Genomic DNA, 19,635 nt, shown 5'->3' with positions numbered 1-19,635 from the left:
GCCAAGCCCATAAAACTGTATTTCAACAAACTTCTTATTTGATTTCCAATAAACTTTATAACTGACACTTTTTCTGTGAATTATTTCTGGTACTCACCCACCATTTTCAGTTTATTTAGTTTTTTAGTTTTTCTAGTTTCCAATAGCTTCGGTACTTAAAAATCAATAAGATGTTTTTCATATTAAATATTTATATATACCTTATTAGCTACCATTTTCCTAGGCAAGAAAAGCCCCCAGTGGGTTTTCAATAACTGCTGTAGAAAAATACAGATGTTGAAAAGGAAATAAATAACAGAAATGAATGATGTGGAGTTGATTTGGGGGGGGGGGGGAAGAGAATGGATGTCCTGACTTCAGGACATCTTAAAAGGTAATAGTTCAACAAGGATGCATTCTGCAAACTTAGTAAAGTTGTCTATGCCCACCATGACTGGATTAGCATTGACAACTAGCCAGACCTCTGACAAATATGTCATTAGTTTCCTCTGACTATACTTAGGGAAACTGAACTGAACTACTCAAAAGAACAGCTGTGAATTTACTCAAGGACCTCAAAAATAACATCTATATATTTAACATATATTTATTTAAGAAATATTTTGGTAATACCATGTCTCCTGTGTACCCTAAACATTTTGGATCATGATTCTATAGGAAATAAGAATTTATATTTACACAGTATATAGATGCATATATATTTATATATTTATAAAGTAGAACCAACTTTACACCTCATTTTTTATTGAATGCCCAAAAGACAGTTAAATCTTTCTACACTCTTGCTCCTGGATTTATATCTGCATTAATGATATTATATCCCTCAACATTTACACAATATCTTACTGAGCTTTGCCATCATAAGGTAACTGGGAAGCATTATTCAATGTGTGAAGATGTTATTAAGTGACATCTCAGTTACGTGAAGGTGGAAAGGAGTAGTGAAAGCGCAGGGCTTGACCTAAGACTTTAGCATACAGCCTATTTTCTTCTTGATAAATACGCTTAAACCTAAAGAGATTAATTCAGCCTATTCCACTGTGGCCTGCAGCCTTGAAAGTGTACAGAAGATGCCAAAGGCTTCACAATCAGATAAAAACATGTTCCTGTTATTTTCTATAGTGGAGCAATAGAGTGGCAATGCTATTTGTAAGAAAATCCCTGACCTACTTGAATGCTTACCTTTTTATCCCACTGAGAGCATTATTCAGACTGGAGAAATGGATAGCTGAGGCCGGCAGGAAATTATTTGGTTTTACAACTTTATATCATGTAGCAGACTTTGAAGGTTAAAAAAAAAAAAAAAGGAAGCTTCATTAGAATAGTATAATTAATCCCACAATAAAAATCCTAGAAAGAGATAAAAGAAATTAGAGGATTTACAACACAAAGGAAAATATGCCAAGTATGTGGGAGAATGGGGGGGAAATTTGGCTAAGAAATGTGGTTGGAAATTTAATTGACTGGATTGGCTTCATTCAGTGGGGATTACAGAAAAAGAAGCTAAACATTTAAAAGGGATATTGTCTTAGTTCCGCTGATATAACAAACTGTCATAGAACAAGTGGCTTATAAACAACAACAAAAAAAATATTTCTCACAGTTCTGGTGGCTGGAGTCAGCTAGACTGGGTAGTGGTGATGAGGAGCCTCTTCCGGGTTGCAGATTGTCATTTTCTCCTTGTACCCTCCCACTGCATGGAGCAGACACAAGAAGCAAGCTCTCTCTTTTTTTTTTTTTTAAAGCAACCTCTCTTGTCATTCTTATAAGGGCACGAGTCTCATTCATGAAGATTCCAGCCTCATGACCTCATCTGATTCTAATTATCCCCCCAAAGGCACACCTAATAACATCATCACATTGAGGGTGGGGTTTCAGCATATAAATTTTGGAGAGACACAAATATTTAGTGCATAAGAAGGAAAATAAATATAGGTTGCTGATGAAGAATGCAAATTAGTTGTTATCACAAAAGAGAGCTGAAGTATTTTAAATTGAAAGAATTACTTTATCTTGTAACTAGAAATCAAATGGTACGTTCTGAATTTAACCAAAATTATAATTTATCTATATTACAGTTTCAGTATCAATAAGCAATGAAAATTTTATTCTTTAATATTCATAAACATCAATTCACTTATTTTGGCAACTTTAGAAACTTTTTTTAATTTTTTTCATTTTTATTTTTTTTTTTAGATTTGAAGGTTGTTTTTTGATTTATAGTGAAACTTACAATTTTCACATGACAATAAAAGCTGTTATTTCTTTCAGTATCAATAAGCTAAAATGACAATTTTCTTTCTATGTGTTTCTATTTTAATTATGTTAAAATTTTACCATTAGAAGCCAGTGCACTTTAAAACAGAACTTTAAAACTTACAAAACAAACAGGCCTATCCTAATTCCTGTTAAAAATTACATGTTTATAATCATGCTTTTCCTGATTCAAGGTAATCCCTTTCTTTGACCTCGTTATTATTGTGGCAATTACTAATATTTTTTTTTACCTGGTAAGACCTTATTATGCTTCTCAGGCTATTTCCACCTGTGAATGAGTTACTTGCTAATTTGATCTTTTCTAAAAGAAATGAAGCATCCACACACAATCAATCTTCTGAAATAAGAATGGGATGAATGCCTTTTTTTTTTTCAGAAACCAAGAGAGCATATCCTCCTCCAATATTTCTGATGAAGGATGTAAGACTCTCTGATAGAATTGGAATGCTTGGTTAATTGCCGTTGCTTGCATAAGTGAGTACCCTCATTTGTCTGCTTAGTAGGACAAAGCTATTTAAGTGAGTTTGCAGATAATGTTCAAGAGTTTATGCATGTTTCCCTGATAATATTTACATTAATTATAATAATAATCATTGTTTAGATTATTAATACAGTAATAATACCAAATACTTATTAAAGACTTATTTCATGCTGAGTTATATGCAAATTACCCCATTTCCTGACATTATTCAATCTAGAAACCTTTCTCGATCAAGACAAAAAACTAAGGTTTGGAGAAGTGCTACATGATAAATCAGACTATAGCCAAATTCACACATGACAGAGGTAGGAACAATACCAAGCGGTGTATCTGAATTCAAAACTGGTGTCCTTGAGCACTTCAAATTATTTATTATAATATCTGCCATAAAAATGATGGTACTTGTTTATAGATTTAAAAATGTATATCATAATGTTCTTTTAAAAAAACATAGTTGTGGTAAGAATTTCTAAAAAACTTATTTCTTTCCTGTTTTTACAAGTTGTATTTTAAGAAGACTAGCTGCAGATAAAGGATGCATCAAAAATATTATTGAATTAGAGAAGTGTTGGGTGGATAAAATACATTATGCTCACTTTGTTAAAGATGGCACTGCCCACATGAAAGCCCATCCCCCACGTGATGATATTAATGTGTGTTGGGGGCGGGCTGTGGGCAGGCAGGATCCTTGTAGCCTGGGGCTTGGCTTTAGGACTAAGCCTTTCCCAGCCTTTTTGAAGTGGGGTGGACTTTGTATCAGAGACTTCCCTATTTTGTATCTTGGATTAAAGGTTTTGATTTCTGCACTATAAAGTATAAAGTGGGGCAGACCGGAAGCTTGCTCTCACTCAGTTCCTAAGATTAGCTTTAGAGAGGAGAGCAGATAAAGGCCATGTGGAGGAGGCCAGGAGAAGCAGCCAAGATGGTGGAGTGCTGAAAGAGAAGCCAGTTAGTGCAGAGTTTGTGCAGAGAGAAGGAGATAGGGAACAAAGAGAATGAGGTAGAAACCTTTGATTCTAGGAAACTCAGATAAGTCAGTAGCTTTGTGAGCACTAAATGAGTGGGTTTTGGAGCCCAGTGTGTGTTTTTACTTGCCTGCCGGGTGCAAGCTAGGATTAAAGATAATGGCCCACCAGTCCGTGGCTCTGTTGTTTTATTACCGTCTGTCCGAATAAAATGCAAACCTGCATTGGCCAGGTGGCTGTGATGGTGGCCATGGCAACTGGCTTAACAAGAAGTCTCATAAATTAACAAAAGATACTTCTTTTGTTAATAGATATTGCTGAATTTTGGTCAACAAAAGTGAAGACCATCTTTGTAATACAAATAATCATAAACATTTCTGGATAGCTAAGCACTTACTATGCATTTCTCATTAAAATTTCAAACTAACCTATAAAATGTGATGCACATATTGGGGGAAGAAGTCTGTTAGATATCTGAGTTTATGTGTTAATTTAGCCATTGGATACATTTGTCTGAGTCTGAAGAGAGGAGGCATCTAAAGATATATATGTGTTACATTAGCAAGGACATAATACTTAAGATTTTGAGGCAAAATCGGATTTTGAAAGAATTATTATAGATAAAAAGGAGAAAGGGAGAGAATTAGCTTTAGAGCACTACAGTTTTAAAATATAATGGAGAAAAAAAAACTGAAAAGGAAACTGCAATTGAGTGAACAATGAAAGAAGGAGGAAAATCATTAAATTGTGTCTTGGGTGTGAAGACAGTTTTTTCAAAGAGGAATGTTGAGTTATCCAAACTGTAAGGACTGTAAAGTCTGAAGGAACAGTCCCCAAAGACTGTCTTCACTTATGATACCAACTGTAAATGCAGGAAATTCTCCAAATCACCCTCAGGTATGAAAATTCACTAGAAAGATTCACAGAACTCATGGTCATGGTTTATTACAGGGAAGCTATTCAATAAAATTAGGAAAGAAAAAAATGTATTGAGTTGAGTCTGGAAGGGCAATATATATGAAGTTCCTATTGTCATTGGGACACATTACTGTCCTGGCATTGATGTATAACAATACCCGTGGAGTATTCCTATCTTAAAGAAGCCCTTCAAAATGAAGAAACCAAGACTTTTGGAGAAAATCCCTGTGGAAATGATATTGTTTGATTTTCCATGTGGTTGCACTCATGTCCCCAGATTCCCATTCCATGGCAATTAAGCTGATATCATTGGCCCATCATACATCACCTTATTATCATACATTGACAGGCCTTGTTCCAAAGGTCCATCAAGAATAGCAAAAACAGTCTTAATACTCAAGAAATCCCAGGAGTTTAGAGGTTATATCCCAGGAGTAAGGGACAAAGGCAGGTTTCTCTTTAGGCAAAGCCAAGTTCTTCTTTGTTGTGCATGGAATGAATGATTATATTAAATGTTGCTGAAAGTTCACATATTAAAAAATAACATTTTTATAAACTGATAGTAATGATCATCTAAGAGTAAATGTTGACAATGTATAAAAGAAAGAGGAAACTTTTGGAGCAAAGATTTTGAGTATGTAAAATCAGATGGATCTTACCCACAAGCAGGAAGATTGACTATATGATAGTTTACCCAAGGTGAAAGAGTGTGTGGTCACAGATACTGAATGAAGGATTGCAGTGGTTGAGGTCTGTAGAATTTTTTTAATGATGACTGCAACCTTTTTCACTGAAATATGAAGCCAAGTCATCAGATTAAGAATGGGGGCATAAGAAGAGGAACTGAATGTATTTTTAAAAAGAGAGAAAGTATGGAAAAGTCTCTTAAGAGTACAGGATAATTGTTGGATTGAAAAGATCATAGTATGATTTTCTTTAACAATAGGTTTCACTTGAAATTAAACACACATTTAAATGTTTCTATTCATTATGATTTTTAGGTTTTCCTCCAGCCAAATTCACATACATGATGCAGGTGTAAAATAGGCAGGGAGTGGTGTTACTAGAATTGTGTTTCTGTCTAGTATACAAATACTTCATTATTTGGCTTGCTGTCTTCCCCACCCTAGATTTATCATTTACCTTTCAAACCCTTACTTGGAATCCAGGGGAGTTGTTCTCTAAAGATGACATTACCAGAGCACTCTTTGCAACTGACATTAAGTCAGGCTCAACCAATGAAAGTCTCTGATAGGAGATTTGAGATAAAAAAAAGTTTAGGATATTTCTTTCTATTCCATCTCCTCTCTGGACTGTCTTGCATAGCAGTAACAGAAGAGGAACTAAACTGCATCCTTCACCTACGATACCTAATCTCTGAAGTGGGCTTCCAAGTGGACAACGGGTTATTATCCAGGATTACCAAAAAGAAGACAAAACAGTAATAATTCCTCTGCTGTCACACACACAGTAAGAACCAATACAGCAACCATAAAGGGGAGTTATCTAATCTGGGAAAAAGACTAGATTGGATAGGGGGAGGACCCAATGTTAGCCCATGAAGAGCCAAGAAAGAGATTGGTTGCTTTGAAAACCCAGGTAATAAATAATCAAAACTTAACAGTGTTTATGGTGATTTTAATTCTCAGTCTGTTTCTTTCAGGCATTTAAGGTATATTCAAAGAAAGGATTGTAATAATTTCCCATGAGTTAGCATAGGGAGCTAGTTAGTATTAATAAAAGAAAGAAGCAAATGAAATCAGACATAAAGCCTAATAAACTAGGGAGCTGAGTTGGACATTAAGCCCGACTTACTCAGAAGCTACACCATTCACAGTTCTCCAAGAAACCCCTGCACCCTTCACCTAGGATACCTAATCCCTGAAATGGGCTTCCAGGTGGACAATGGGTCATTATCCAGGATTACCAAAAAGAAGATAAAACAGTAATAATTCCTCTGCTGTCACACACACAGTACGAACCAATACAGCAACCATAAAGGGAAGTTATCTAATCTGGAAAAAAAAACTGGATTGGATGGGGGAGGACCCAACATTAGCCCATGAAGAGCCAAGAAAGAGATTGGTTGCTTTGGAAACCCAGGTAATAAATAATCAAAACTTAACAAAGTCCCTTCCAGAAGCATGCATTTATCCATTTTCTCCCTTTTTTACCTGGTTCTCTCTCCCTGCAACTCCAAGCACAGACCCAAGTGTGGGTGGGCTTTAAGTGCAGGTTTGGGTACAGCTAGCTGGGCAGGGACAGAGACGGAGCTGAAGCAAACTTTGGCATGGACTATACCAGTGGTTTTCAAAGTGTGTGCCAGGGTGCACTGGTGCGCCCTAGAAGATTTCCAGGTGCGCCCTATGGTAGTCCAGAGAAATATGTGCCTTTTTGGGACCAAAAAACCAACAGGGTTTTTGGAATTTAGATTTTTGGGGGACAGAGGTGTGGGGAATTAGCTGTAAGCTGACAGTCTGCCCAACTCCTCCACCTCACTTGTCTAATTAGGTTACAAAAGGCTGTTAAGCTGTGGTGCTGGATTGTTTACACTACCCCCCATGTTCCCCAGAAAGACTGGAGGCAAGTTTCTTCTATCCTTTGTTTGGTGTAAAGTTAAGATGATATATGTATGGTGGGGGTTTTCTGCACTTGGTAAAATTCTTGGGTGCCTTGGAAACATGATCAAAGATCTCACTGATTTGCTAATGGCCCACTTTGTCCTATAACTAAAGCAGGATGCAGTTTTTGGGCATGCTTTGTTCTTGTCAGCAGCAATTTCTGGGCCCTCCTGACCCCATATTTTCTTAATTCCACGTATTTTCTTAATTCCATACTGTTCCCACTCAGGACCTGGAATTACTAGTTGCGCTGGTTCACAGCATGTGCTCAGATATAAAAATAAATATAGTTACTCTATTATACCACTTCATTATGAAAATACCACTCTTTTTGTTAACACAAAATTATTATATTTATTATTAACACATCATTATATTACTTTTAGATAAATACACTCAAATAAAATGGATAGATTTCTCAAAAAGAAGAGTAATATTGAAGAATCCGATTCTGGAAGTAAGCAAAAGTTAAGTATAAATAATATAGGATTTGAAGGCTGATGGGCAGAATTTAATTTATAGCATTTTTCATCACTTAACACTGAACAATACAATTGGATTAGAAACCCATTCATGGAAGCTTCAAGTGATTTTGGTTTAACATTAACAGAAGAAGAAGAACTGGTAGCTATAGCCACTGATCGTGTATTAATGATTAAACATAAGGAATTGTCTCTTGAAGCCTTTTGGATTTCTGTGAAAGAAGAATATGTGGAAATATTTTAAAAAGCTTTGAATATTTTACCACAATTTTCAACATCCTATTTATGTGAATTAGGATTTTCTACCCTCAATACAATTAAGAGTATAAAGAAAGGAATTCTTCCATGTATTGACAAGGAAATGAGAGTTTGCTTTTCAAATATATGCCCAAATATTGAAGAAATCACTAGGACAAATCAGGCTCATGTTTCTCATAAACACAAGAATGAAAAAACTTAACAAATTCATGCAGGACCTGCCCAATTTACTAAATCTTACTAAGAATGTATCCATATATCTAAAAAGATAACATTTTTATCATATTTTTATTTTTTAACTCCTCTTTCTACAAATTCTGAAAAGCATAACTCAAAAAATGTAAATAAAAATGTTTTTAGTGTCGAATTACATAAAAGCATGCTTGAACTTTATATTTTTTCTTTAATATTTGACTTAATTATTATAATATATTTCTCAGAAATTTGTATCCAGTACTCCTTCAATTATTTGTAGGATTTTAAATGTGCCCCGACTTCAAAATGTTTGAGAATCACTGGACTAAACTAAACTATGGCAGCTTCACACACCCTGCCAATGTCAGGTCATGGCACATCTCTGTGCTCTGGCCCTTCTTCTGGATTTGGGGAAGGCAAGGCTGGACTTATTCCACAGCAAGATAAAGCTGAGCCACCGGGTCGTGAATGAGACAGTGGGCACCTGAGGACAGTCCTTTGCATTTGCTCCAGCTCCAGTAATTGTCACCACTGTACCTCATCTTCCAATGTATTGGTCCCCAAAGTGCTTTTCTTGTGATTTCATAGAAGAATGCCATTTCCACCAGCAACAAATAGAATATAGTAAGTGAATATTTGCTATATCTCTATTATGATTGAAGGTTTTGAATCTGAAAGTTATTTTTGACACAAGATCTTAGTACTCTAATATTTAACAAATGAGGTAATTGAGGCCTAGATGGATTGGTTTGTTTCTTAGTTGTTGATTTCTGTTTTGATAAAGGTCTTAGAATAAGTAAATGACAAAATTAGATTTAGAACTAGAGTCTTGTAATTCTTAGTTCAAGGTATGTGTATGTGCGCGTGTGTGTGTGTTTAAAGATCCCCTCTTTCCTAATCAAAGGACAGAGATATATTACCCTAGTTATAATTGTAGAGTAACCCAATATTTATGACAAGCAACCATCAGTATTAAAAAAGAGTTCAGGGTTGATTCAGTTTAGTTTTGGACTTTCTTAAACAGTAGATTCACAAGCAATGTTTTCACAGTGTTTGTATGTGCTTTTTTTTCAGTGTGTGCAAGCGACTCAACACCTCTCATGGCTGTTAAATTCATATCGTGATTTTAGATATAAAAAGATTAGAGGCACATGTAAAATCATAAATTCATAAATCATTTCTGACATCTTGACTAACAACTTAAAAGACTGCAAAAATTCAATCCATATCTCTCTATTTTTTCTTGTAAATTCCTTTACCTAGTATCAAGAACTCAAGAACAAATAAACCTGTACAATATTTGCAATAACAAAGACATATATTTTAAGCTGGGTTACTTTAGTTATAGATGCTGAATTTTTTATTTTTTAATTTGAACACCTTTAAGACTAAGCTACGTCGGCCTAGCGTGCGGAGGACCCGGGTTCGATTCCCGGCCAGGGCACATAGGAGACGCGCCCATTTGCTTCTCCACCCCTCCGCCGCGCTTTCCTCTCTGTCTCTCTCTTCCCCTCCCGCAGCCAAGGCTCCATCGGAGCAAAGATGGCCCGGGCGCTGGGCATGGCTCTGTGGCCTCTGCCTCAGGCGCTAGAGTGGCTCTGGTCGCAATATGGCGACGCTCAGGATGGGCAGAGCATCGCCCCCTGGGGGGCAGAGCGCCGCCCCTGGTGGGCGTGCCAGGTGGATCCCGGTCGGGCGCATGCGGGAGTCTGTCTGACTGTCTCTCCCTGTTTCCAGCTTCAGAAAAAAATGAAAAAAAAAAAAAAAAAAAAAAAAAAAAAAAGACTAAGCTAGCCTTACAGCTTATTTTCATGAAATATTTATTTTTTTCTTTTTAGGTCCCAGGTAACCAATTGAATTGTCAAAGAAATAAATTTTATGTACAAAGTGATTATCTCAGATAAAAGATAGTATTTAAGCAAACAAAATTTCATACTGCCTGATGAAGTCTAAGTACCAACTACTTCTTATTTAGTGGTTATACTATGTCCTACAAAAATGAAAAAAGATTGCATAAGCAAGTTTATATATGTTGCTGTAGCACTGTGCAAAGGATTGAAATAAATGCACATTAGTGGAACATAAAATGTAAATAAACCTAATTTGGAACGAGGAGAAACCAAATTATAGTGTAGAGAGTTAATTACTTTGTTTATGTAGGGTGTTCGGATTAGAGAACTTGTTGTTTAGAGACACACCACAATATAGAACTTTCCTGTTTCAAAAAAAAAAAAAAAATCCGTACGCTAAAGTTTTAGCTGAAGGAATAGAGTGATCAAGGTGCTTTTAACAGCATCCTGACCTGCTGCCTAAACACCAAGGACTCACAATGTGGGTGTCTTCTTGGTAAATTGCCCATAGTTCATGGTACGAACTTCAACTTTTCAAGCACTCTACTGTTATCGTCTTATTCATTCAGAGTTGATAAGATCTGAGCAAAATGAATAAAATAACTACCTTTAAAAGTGTTTAAAATTTCAAAAATGTATACATATTGTTATGAACAGAATTGTGCCCTCCATTCATGTATTGAAGCTCTAATTCACAATTCCTCAGTATGTGACTATATTTGGAGATATTCTTTAAAGAAACAATTAATTTAGAATGAGGCAATTAGGATGGGTCTCTAATTTAAGAAGACTCGTTTCTTTATAAGAAGAAGGGACTCCAGGGTGCTGTACACAGAGCAAGGTCATGTGAGAACACAGCAAAGTGGCTGTCTGCAAGACGAGAAAGACATCAGATAAAACAAACCAACTAACTTTCTGATTTGGGGTTTCCAGCCTCTGGAGCTGTGAAAAATAAATGTTGGCTGTTTAAGTCCCCAGTCTCTGGTATTTTGTTATGCAGCTCTAGCAAATTGACACATACATTAACTATTGCAAAATGAGTTCTATAAACATGAAATAGACCAGATCCTTCTATTGTTTGACCAGCACTTTCCTTTATAAGTGAATGTACAAAGCAGCAAGAGATCAAGTAGAAAAGAAGTTCTTATATAAGCAAACTAAAGAACGGCGGTTTTCACAGCAGGAGAGTCCAGCTTAGGGCTCAAAAACCAAGCTCTAATAGCTGGTGTATTTTAGAAATAATCTCTGGAAAAATGAAGATATGAAAATTTTAGATTTTTTTTTGACTAAATGTCCTCAAATTAAACTACTATCATCTTAATATTGCTTTGGCTTTTCATTTAGTGTGTATGTTTTTGTGGGCTTGAGTTTGGATATCTGTGAAAATGAGCTTTGGTAGATTTCCCAATAATTTTAATAGGCAAAATAAAAAGAGGTGATCTCTGTTAGCTCCCCATTGTTTAGTTTATTTCTTCTTAGTGTCAGCATTTCCTTTGGATCTCGTTTTGTCCTGGATCAAATGCTCAAAGGTAACAGTAACAACTTAGGCTTTTTAAAAATTTTCCTGCTCTTTCATCCTAAACTTATAAATTTACCCTGAAATGGTTCTAATGTGATTTATTATATTTTTCTAGGCATAAAAATCAGGCAAATATTAACAAAAGATTTCTTAATAAAACTTATGTCTTTTCACAGTAGAGGACTCTGACTAGACAACTGCATGTACATTACATTGTGATTGTATTGACATGACAACCATTGGCTTGCAAGATTTACAGCTAATTTAGTAGAAGATAAGGGAAGATGATTGTTCAGGGCTTTAGATAGCCAATATACAGAGTAGGTAAGCTATTCTATGAAATAAAGTAGCCCTTAAGAAACTGCCCTAATGTGTCTATTTTCCCCAAGACAGACATTCCTGGTAACAGGACCGATGCTTGGGGTAAAATCTCCCATTAACATCGTCTCTCTGGATGCAGCTCTCTCTGCATTTAAAAGTGACTTTCTTCTATCTTTCACATCTGGTAAGCTCTCCTCACCTTTTAGGATTAATATTTTTTATCTTTGAATATGTAAATATGTTCAAGTCAAAGTCTGATATTACTAGAGTAAGAATTCATTCTGCTTTGCTAAATGTGTATTTAATTTTCAATACTGAGAGAGGCTGTGTTGTTTAGGGACCTGCCATAAGACTAGCTAAGTGGGAAGACCGTCTGTACACTGTGAAGTGTGTAATATTTCACTTACTTTCAATCTAACAAGGTAACATGACACAGTTCTAGGAACAGTGCAGAGTGTACAAAATTCCTGGGTCGAAGACTGAGGACAATTTATTTCTGACAACGAAAGCATTAGATTAGAGTAATAGTGTTTTGGTGTTGTTTTGTTTTGTTTTTTGCACTGGTTTCTCAAATGATAGCTACAGAATGACCAAGACCAACCTGCACTGCCACGGGTTTCTTATAGGAGAACAGTGCTGAGCAGAGGAGACTGGGAAATTTCATAATGGTTCGTAAGCATAACTACCTTTTGCCCTAGAGAGACTCTCTGTACCTTTCAATGTAATATGCAATACAAACATCTACAGAAAGATTGTCCAGATCTAAAGCTAGTTAGAGGCAAGCTCATAAGGCTTGCAGAAATGTAGGATGCCTGAAGGTAAGTGTGTCTCACTAGAAGAGATGACATCCTCTGAACTAGTCATTTTAAAGGAGATGTTGAGATATGACATTTAACAGAAAAACTCTTACATTATCAGGGCTGAATTAAATAAATATGCAGTTCTTAATATGTATGAGTATATTCTAGAATATTTTTAAATATTTTTTAATTGATGAGAGAGAGAGAAAGAAACATTGATTTGTTGTTTGACTTATTTATGCATTTATTGGTTGATTCTTGTATGTGCCCTGACCAGGTATTAAACCCATAACCTTGGGGTATCAAAAAAAATTCTCTAGCCAACTGAGCTACCAAACCAGGGCATTGTTTAATCTTTTAAGAGCAGAAGGAAAGTATCTTTTCAAGATAGGAAAGAGAACTAACAAAATTTATAAAATTTCTAAAACCAATTCTTTATTTTTTACAACTGCTATCATTAATTTAATGCACAATCATTATTTTGTACATGGAATAATTTGTACCTATTTTCTTACAGTTCAATAAAATGATAAACTAAATTAAATTATACTAAATAGAGAAATAAACATGATATAACAGAATCTAATATTCATATACTATAACACTGGGAATAAAATATTAACCTATAAAATTTAATCTTTTTTACATTTTACTATAAAATGTTGCATGTTTCTTTAATAGTTACACCTCAATAAAATATTTTCTTTCAAGTAACACTTTTTCAATTGGCTTATATTTTAGAATGATGGTTCAATTTACGAAGCAAAACTACTTGGGTAAAAAAGATACATCTACACATAAGGTAGATAGAATCAGGGCTTCCCTTTGCACTCTTCAATCAGGATTGTACTATTGTCCATCAAGAACTGGAGAGCTTCTGCCATTTTCCTTTGCTTGGTAGACATTGAGTTAGGCTGTAGCAATTTCATAGATGTTGGCAAAAGACAAGAGATTCTTGGATCTGAGACAAAAGACTGTTAATCGTGGCACAACAGGCGGTGTGAGCTTCTTTTGAGTATTGGTTCCTTTTGCCCTCTGCACAAGAAAGGATTAACTGAGCAGGCCTAGATTTTTCAAACCCTGCACATTCCAAACATAAAGCGATTTTCATGATCGTTGATTGCCTGCTGGGAACTGAGCTCTTGGAATGTTCTGTCTGATAAGTGTTTCTGTGTGCTTGAGGTCTTGGCCTTGCTCAAATACAAGTTTGTCCAAATAGTTTATGCTTAGCAATGTGATTTATGGTAAACATCTGCTTTTTTCCAAGGGCCTGGAGGTTGAGTAACTGAGGGCAGTCACTCTCACGCACTATACACCCCCATGACTAAACCTCAAGTTTAACTCTGCACATTCAGCCTCAGATGAGCTTCTCTAGTTGGCGACCGTTCGAAAGCATTGTCACGCATCATTGCTTGAAAAAATAAGTGTGTCCTCTGCAATTCCACTGGGAGGACAAAGCCTGCTTTCCTCCAGATTCTGTGCCTGGATACTTGTACCTGGTTCCCTCCAGACTTTGACTTTTTCCTTTGTGTATTTTACTCTATGTCCGTTAGCTATTTAATAAATCACAACCATAAATATAACAACTTCTAAGTCCTCTGTGTCCTTCCAGGAAATCACCAAGGTCGAAGGTGGCCTAGGTGACTCCACTCACATCCTGAACCCCATGGCTGTAATGCAGAGTAGCCCAGGTCATATGCACGCAGTGAGTCTGTCACCGGTAAGGAACACTGAATTTAAAGAAACTACAGCCATTTAAAGGGATTAAAGCAATTCGGCCCAACTATTGCCCTGAAGCGATGCTTCGTTTAATTACCTACTTCAGGAGCATATCTTCTCTCTTTCTTTGAGGGAGAAACTACTTCTATTTTCAAGCTGTTTCCTATTCAAATGTCCTATATAATAAATATTCTGGGAGAAAGCTGTTATAACTTGTGAAAAACACACCACAAGGTGACCCTAATCTCCTCCTCTTGAATTGGGCAGGGTCTGTGAATATTAATGTGACAAAGATGATGGGATGTCACCTTTTTGTTGGGTGACAATATATACAACACAAACACAATGTATATGTTATATATTATGTTATTATATCACAATGCATGTTATTTTTAAAATAATTTAATATGCTTATATAACCTACTATACATATTTAAATTTACACATTACACAGAATATGATGTATAATGATAACATACACTATATTATGTTATCTGTTATATGATTTTATATATGACTCCATCTTGATAGCATGTTTCTGAGAGTAGCTTAGGAAAGAAGAAGCAAGCTCCCATGTTCTGGAGGACCTATGGAAGAACTCAAATGGCAAGTAACTGTTGAAGTCCCCCAGATCTCGAGAAGAGCCTTTTTTCTTACACCCAGTAAGAAGCCAAGAGCCCTCTTCCATAAAGTTCCAGTAAAATGAAATCTGACAACAACCTGAACAAGCTGGGACGCAGTCATCCCTAGCGAGACCTTAAGGAGAGCGGTCTGGCCATCTTCATAGCAACTTTGTCAAACTTTGAGCAGAAGACTCAGCTAAGCTGTGGTTGGGACTTCTGACTCATGGAAAATCAGAGATAACATATGTTCATTCTTCAAAGTTGAAGATCTGTGGTCATGGGTTACACAGCAAGAGATAACTAACGTAATACCTTTGTCAGAAGAGATGCACAAACACTGAAACCTGTGAAATGTTCTCTCTCTCTACTGTACTGAGGTGCTCTCAACTATACATACTAGAAAAGTAAATAGCTTTCCTAATTCAATAACAAACCCTCAAATTCAACAAGATCATTAAAAAGAGTATGTTTATTTCTTTTTTTCCTACACAAATATTTCTATGCAATACCTTTGTTGTGTTATGATGGCACATAATATAAAAATGAATGAAACTTAGATATGTCTTAAGGAATTTGTAGTCTTATAGCAAGGGGTCAAATACTAACTTGCAATCCAATTCTACTTTTTGATTGGAAAGAGTCTCAGCCCCACTCACAGCTAATCATGTCCCCATAAACAGCTGAATAATGTGTCCAATTCAAACATTTTTTTAAATAAAATGGGATTTACTAACTATACATAACAAGGAAACATTCTCATTCTTAGCATCAGTTCCATCTATTTTTCTACCCTACCCCCATAATAAAAGGATAAGTTGAAGGTGATATCACCTTGAGATATTTAGGACCTAGAACATAATCAATTGAAAGCTTTCCTAGAATACTGAGTTTTGCCAATAACTGTACATCTTTTGTTTTGCTCCAAGGCAAACTGAAAGATTGCATTGAATTATTTAGAAAGGAAGACCTACTTTAGATGCTATTTGTGGATAGGTAAAGGGAAAGGTAGATGGTAATGTAATAATATATAGCAGATGGCCAGAGAACCTCTACTGAGAAAAAAAAAAAGATTACATTTCTGTCTATGTATTTCTCTGAACTCCTATCATCTATACTGTGCTCTCATATCATGTACAAGGAAAATAATTTTCCATGAATTCCTTGATATTTTAATAGAATCTATAATTCTGGGTATGATTTTTTTAGATTCATTTTAGTCATGTAATCTTAGCAAGAATAGATTACTTACTAAGGGTTACTTTCACAAGGTCAGTGCAGAATGACAAAAACCAGGGTTCCGTTGGGAGCATAGTTACATTGAACTACAATTGTAATGTACTTCTAAATTTACGTGCCTGCCTCTTGTCAGATAAACCATGAACTTCTTCGGAATTATGATGATATCTGTACCTGTGATTCAGGCATACATTTTCTGCACTTGACACGCTCCTTGTATTGTGACAGGTATATAAGAAGCAACATGATTTAAATGAAAATAAATAGATAAATGAAGCCTTTCTATCAAAATTCAAATAGAAGGATTGTGGCCAGAGACTGAATAAAGGATATTCATTTTCCTCTACATGCATTGACTTCCACGTGTTTCCTTGTTTTCCTAAATCAGGTTTAATAAAATATTTAATAAATCAAATGATTTAGCTATCTTGTTTTTAGAATAACTAAGTTCACAATGAAAAGAACGGATCAAATGTCTGCTATCTTGCCAAATGATGTAATGTTATTTTGATTCATTTAAAACAAGTACTTTATTGAGTGGCAGAGTGAATATCATTAATAGCATACCGAAGTCTGATTGCTATGATTTCTAAAATATGTAAGAGTTTACAAAAGTGTATTTGAGAAGTCAAATCCCCGTCAGTGATTTTATAGAATTAATTTTTAAATTTTGACAATATTAACATGAAATACAATTTTTCAGAACATGATCAAAAATTGAATATTTTATATTGTTTACTTTTGCAACTAAAACAGAAACAAACTTTAACTATGTAGTTGAGAGCAATGTTTGCCCTCAATGAAGCAGCAAGACAATGTACATATCTGTATAGATAGTCCATTGTCATAATGTTCTCTTAGTGAGATTCCAAATCTAGATTTTATTATAGCCACGATATAAAACAAAGATTAATTTTAATTAAGAATTTCTGAGTAATGTGTTATCAAACTGTAAGTGTATAAAGCAATATAGTTTTTTGCTTTTAAAAATTTGAGTGAACAGCATGTGCACATTGTATGTATGAAATATATACTATATCATCAATTATAAAAATATGTTGATAATAAATTATACATTCGATTGCATGCTGTATTATAAATTATACATAACTCTATACAAATGTGAATTATATATGTATTTATCTTTGCTAGTGCTGAAGACTGATCACAGATAATTATTATTTCTATACTTCTATGTGTCTACTAACTTTTTGCCATGCAGATAATAAACATATCTGGAACAAGATTTCAAACAATAAAACATATTAAATCTACTTTTATAAATTAAAGATTTTAAACCAAAGAATTTATATTATGTGAATAATTTACAAGGAAACAGACAAAGAAATAGGGAAAAGTAAAATTGAAGAAAACAAAGAACCAGATGTTTATTAATCCATGTCTTAGTCACAACATTTTGTTGCAAGTTATTAAAATCTAGGAAAACTATCTTTAGTAAAAGTACAAGATAGGCTTTCTGAATACAAAATGAGATTTAAGTCTAATGGAAGCATCTGAACAACCCAAAGAACCTCAGGAAAAAGATGTTTGGACTAGAAAGCCCACAGAAAATTATACCACCACTCTGCTCTGCATTTTAACTCCTTCCATTGCATGATTTTCCGTCTGGTAAATGATATTGAAAAATGTAGTTGCAGTAAAAGGAACATGAACATAATAAAATAATCAATGAGTTTGCTCCACTGGGTGTATCAAATTTTTGTGTTTATATTTGTTTTCTATGTGTCTACTAACTTTTTGCCATACAGATAATAAACATTTTAAAATGTACTTTTTCTGTATAGATAAAGGAGCATGACAAATAAACCATTCCATTTTTTTTGAGAAATGAAAATAAATGAAAGTTAAGTGTATTCATAGGCAGATTAACTAAAATATTTTAATAAAAATCAACAGAAATTAAAATTTATTAGAAAAATTTTGTGACAAAGATGGTTAAAGTCTGTTTTGGGTTAACTAACTACCTTTTAGAAAACATTCCATACAATTGTTATCATTTCAAGGATCATAGAAAAGTGAAGTTCAACTGGGTAATTCAACTATCCAGTTTAAAAAATAATAAACACATAAAAACAAAATAGTTTGGCACTAGCCATCCAGCAAGTTAATAAAAGAGACATGAATATAGGATGTGTTTATTTGGTTAGGAGTAAGAAGAAAATATATATATACACACACACACACACACATATATTTTTTCCAGACCAAACAAATATATCTCTATATACATACATACATATACATCTGCATATACATTTGTAACTTTATCTCTAACAGTTTTCTTATATTTCAATATTTACATAAATAAGCATCTACACAGTGCTTATATTCTATTTAGAATGTTCAACCTGAAAATCATTTCAATATGTTTGCCATCTTCTACTTTCAAATCTACTTCATTATTCTCAGTAACTCTATCTATAGATCTATCTATCTACCTACCTATCCATCTGCCTATAAATTTTGCCATTTTATTAGACAAATAGAGATGTAGTATAATTATAGAGATAAAAATTAGAAAACACATAAAAGTAAAAACTTAGAGATATTAGCTTATCTTATTTAATTACTTTTTAAAGTTAAAACAACTCATTTTAAAATTTCTTTATACAAATCACAAATTAATATTTTTAAGATATTTAATTATTTTATTCATGCTTTTAAAAATAAACTGTAAGATATGTATTTCAGTTTATTGCAGTTTTATTACACCAAAATCAGCCTCAAGCATTCTGTAAGTTTATTTATGTTCACAAAATTTAATGTAGTCTAATATCTTTGTATTCTTACATTTTTTTCAGTGCTTAAATTATACCATGTAGTTAAGCATATGGAATATATATTACACATATACACACATACACACAAATATATGTACGTACTTGTCTATAAACATATGTATATACATATACTGTATACATATACATATATATATACATCTTACTATTTATGGTAGTTCTATAATTCTATATTCTATACTTGATAGAATATATTCTATAAAGTATATTCTATGGAGTCATTCCAAACACTGAAATAATGAATACTAAATATTACATTAGATTTTTATGATTTTCTGTTCAAAACATTTTGTCAACTAATCAATACATAACTTTGTTTTATGAGTTTTGAAGACATTTAATACATATTATTGACTCATTGACATTGAACTCATAGCTAACAGCACTTTACCTCTTGTCTGAGCAAAATCTGTCTAAACATGTAATAACCATCCTACACTTTAGAACTCTTGCTCTCTCAGAACTACACCCGGGTGCCATTTTCAACAATAAAATTGCCTATAAAAAAACCAAAAAAGTGAGTAACATGGCACTAAATAGAGCATGAAAAA

The sequence above is a fragment of the Saccopteryx leptura genome, chromosome 5 (assembly GCF_036850995.1).
Source record: "Saccopteryx leptura isolate mSacLep1 chromosome 5, mSacLep1_pri_phased_curated, whole genome shotgun sequence".
In the NCBI taxonomy this organism is placed as follows: Eukaryota; Metazoa; Chordata; class Mammalia; order Chiroptera; family Emballonuridae; genus Saccopteryx; species Saccopteryx leptura.
Note: the sequence above shows the minus strand (reverse complement) of the source record.